A 3560-nucleotide genomic window follows, 5' to 3' on the forward strand; every position below is an offset into this window, starting at 1 on the left:
AATAATTGGACAAGCACATTGTGATAATAATTATTATTTCGTAACTACTAAGATAGTATGTAAACGTCTTAGTGTTGGGTCATATTGGACAGAAATGCTGATGTTAATGTGCAGCCACTGATTCTGCCAGATAGAAATGTGAACCGCCTCTCCCTGCCATTTCTTCTCTTGTTTACATATCATGCATATTTACTGTAGCTGTTACAAACTGTGTACCTGTAGGGCAGCATTCTCCCTGGTACATAGTGAGCTTCTCTAAGCTGTACACGCCTATGAGCTTGCATTCGCTTCTGAGCCATACAACTCATATTGGCATTTTGAGCATTTGCCTTGCTCCCGGCACACTGTGGTGAAAATGTTACTATATGAGGAACGTCATTACACCTGTTTTTATTACTCATTGGAACCAAAGGGCGCTGTTAGCTATCAGCTAACAAGTAGCTTGTTGTCAGCTATTAGCCATTAGTTTTGATGAGGAATGCCAACACTGCTTTCCTAACAGTGGTTATTAACAGTGGTTAACAGTTAGGTATTTTAGCTTATGTTAAGTACCACCAAAAGTATAACTTGGGACTGGGCTTCCTAGACCAAATCAACATGTTATGCCGCATTTCCAACTATGGTATGGCTCAATGTTTTTTTTTTTTTTTTTTTAGCATAAGTTGTGGATAGTACCTGAAACCTGGTACTTTTTTTAGTACTAACTCGGCAGTTTCACGCAGCTACACTATAATGATAATCTGAGATTTAGGGGATGGATTCCCGACCCAAGCCCGACTGTACCCTACGAGCCAGGCCGGGTTCGGACAGATATTTAGAAATGATGTTGGGGTTCGGGTGGGGCTCGGTCACATCAGCGCGATAAAGCATTGAACATTTTAAATGTAAAACCGCTTATTAACGTGCGCTTGTTGCCCCGTGTGCGCTGATGCGCTCATCTGTTGACATTTCCGAATGTCTTCTTACAGTTGCTTAATAAAAGCGGGCTTTCCACACAAGCAAATGTACATGTGTCATTAGTATGAGAAAAAAAAAATAGATTTTAACCGTGTCGGGCTCGAGTCGGGCTCAGACATAAATATCTTAATGCCTGTCGGCCTGTTACCAGGAAAGTGAGTCGAGTCGAGCAGAGCCACCCCATGTGATGGAAACGTGGCATTAGTCTCTCTATTCCCAGCTCCCCTATCCTGTTTATGGTTCCTTCTGAAGACAAACATCTTAAAAAAAGAACCTTGCACATAAAAAAGGTCACACATGTATAGTTAATTTAAAATACATTGATAAAGGCTCAGTCATATCCTTAGACAGCTGAGCACTGTAACAGAAAATGTATTGTGACATTACGTAGCGTGCTGCCAGCTAACAAGTCAGCTTGTTGCCAACTGTTAACCATTAGTTTGATGTGGAATCTCATTGCTGACAAAGCCAATTTTAAGTTTTTAAAGCGCCACCAACTTGTTCACAACAATGTGACATGCACCTTGCGTTGCAAAAAGGAAAAAAAGACTAATAGTGGAGCAAAGAAAAGTACTCAAAATGTGTCTGTGGTCTTTCAGTCACAGCCAGATGGCTCAGCGGTATTTTGAAAGCAAACCCTTTGTGAACCGTGTGAACAGAACTCATGCAGAAAAGATGTGTGTCTCACAGGATGCAAATGGTACCTTCTGCTCCGGGGGCATTGGGTAACTCTATTAACTACTGTGTCATTATAGGACATGGGCCCCAGAGTACAGCTGTGACATTTTGTGGTCACAGTTGTGATATTTTCACACAGAACAAGTGGCTACACCCAGGAAGCAGAGAGGGCTTCATAGAAAATGTTGTAGCTCCCAGAAGCAAAACAAATACTTGAATATTAGAAAACATTGACAATAAAAAAAAAGCTTGAGGTGCACTAACTGGCTTTTCAGGAGCTTTCAACCACATCTCTTGGTTGAAAGCTCAGGGGAAAAAAGTTTTTGTAAAATCAATCAATTTTGCTCATCATGCACACTCACTGAGAACTGAGAGAGTGCTGGGTATCATTCGGACCTTTTTGAATCTAGTGGCGATACGATACATCAGTCTCGGTACAGATACCAAAACAAGTTCTGAAATGAGCAGTCTCGCATTGCCAGACCTTCCTCCACAGCGCTGCGGACGAAGGTCTGGCTAGTCCACACAGCGTTCTGGGACGGGAGAGAGACGTGCTCTGGTCTATTGGCATTTCTTTAAACCAATCGCAATCGTCTTAGGTGGTGCTAAGCACCGCACGTAACAACGGAACCTCTGTAAAATAGCCTCGGGAAGGAACTTGTTTTGGTGGAACGCGTGTACGTTCAAAAGTTTTAGAAAACTCTGATTGGACAGATCCCTGCAGAGATCTGAGGAGCAGTTAACCATAGTCCTATACCATAAATCCACCGGAGTTTAGAACGCCAACACAAAGAAAAAGGAAGGTGACGGACACCAGGTCAAATGTAAGACATCCGGCGGAATTTGCGGATGTAGACTAAAAAAGGAGCAAAAGGAAATTCAATCAAAGATTATGTTACAATATTACAAATCGGACCAGACATTTGATGCAAACCTATGGTACTTTGGCCAGTTTTCCAAACTCGCTGCTATAGACCCGTTTCAGTCGGCACCCCGGCGAATTTGGTACTTGATACCCAGGCGACTGTGACCTGTGACCCTCCATCTGTTCTTCACGTGTTTCTGTCCACCTCCCTCTGACCTCAGCCTGTCTGCAGTGTATTGCTTAGAGCGGTGAATTCCATTGTCATTTAAACTGTCATCTGATACCTCCATTGTGCAATAGATAATGTTTATTTTTATTGTTGTTTTGTGTATCCTGTGAAACCAGTCGGATGTTTTTTTTTTTTTATATGTAGCGTATGTTTTTAATATAATTATTTATACACCAGCAACCACCCACTCCTCTGTCCCGGCTTTGTAGAGGAAGTTCATGCTTTGCTTTCATTTCAAAATGCTTTTTGATCTATTATGGGGAACGCAAATGGTAACACAACGTTCATCACTCAATACGTTTTAATGATCAGCAATGTTAGCAGTTAAAACAATAACTGTGTTAATAGGATGACAGCTGGAAAACTTTTTTTTTTTTTAAATGTACAACTTATTTCTCAGTTTTCATATGCATTTTATTTCTCTCTCAAAATGGTGGATGTTTCATTTTGGTATAAAGCCTTTGTCTTAATGACATACTGATGCTTAATAGTAAGCAGCCCAAACTGATTCTGGACTTTTCATTCTCCATTCACCTTCTTCTTTTCTTCTCCGAAGCTTCTTGGATTCTGCCTTGAACTGCCCTTCCTCCCACGTAGGCAAAATACTCTGAGCTGTCTTTATTAAGATGCATACAATGTGTATACAGTCTGTATAGTAACATGTCTGTCATATTTGTCCTATAAAAAGTGAAGATGAAGAAGAAAAAGTAAACTTGATTAGGAACCATTTGGAGGATTGCTTTACAGTTACACTAATCTCTGAGGAGAGAACAGTGATCCTCTCCACATGGTCTGTACTGTTTACTACAATAAACATTTCAGTTGAATGAG

The 3560-nt window shown here is 40.9% G+C and overlaps 1 long non-coding RNA gene across 1 annotated transcript; it reads left to right on the top strand.

The window, feature by feature from the left end:
- The first annotated feature begins 998 nt into the window (after positions 1-998).
- LOC114561865 (uncharacterized) lies at positions 999-3560 on the top strand. Its single transcript, XR_003693398.1, has 2 exons — positions 999-2102; positions 2146-3560. It is a non-coding gene; the product is annotated as an uncharacterized LOC114561865 (long non-coding RNA).

Source organism: Perca flavescens, chromosome 9 (genome assembly GCF_004354835.1).
Source record: "Perca flavescens isolate YP-PL-M2 chromosome 9, PFLA_1.0, whole genome shotgun sequence".
In the NCBI taxonomy this organism is placed as follows: domain Eukaryota; kingdom Metazoa; phylum Chordata; class Actinopteri; order Perciformes; family Percidae; genus Perca; species Perca flavescens.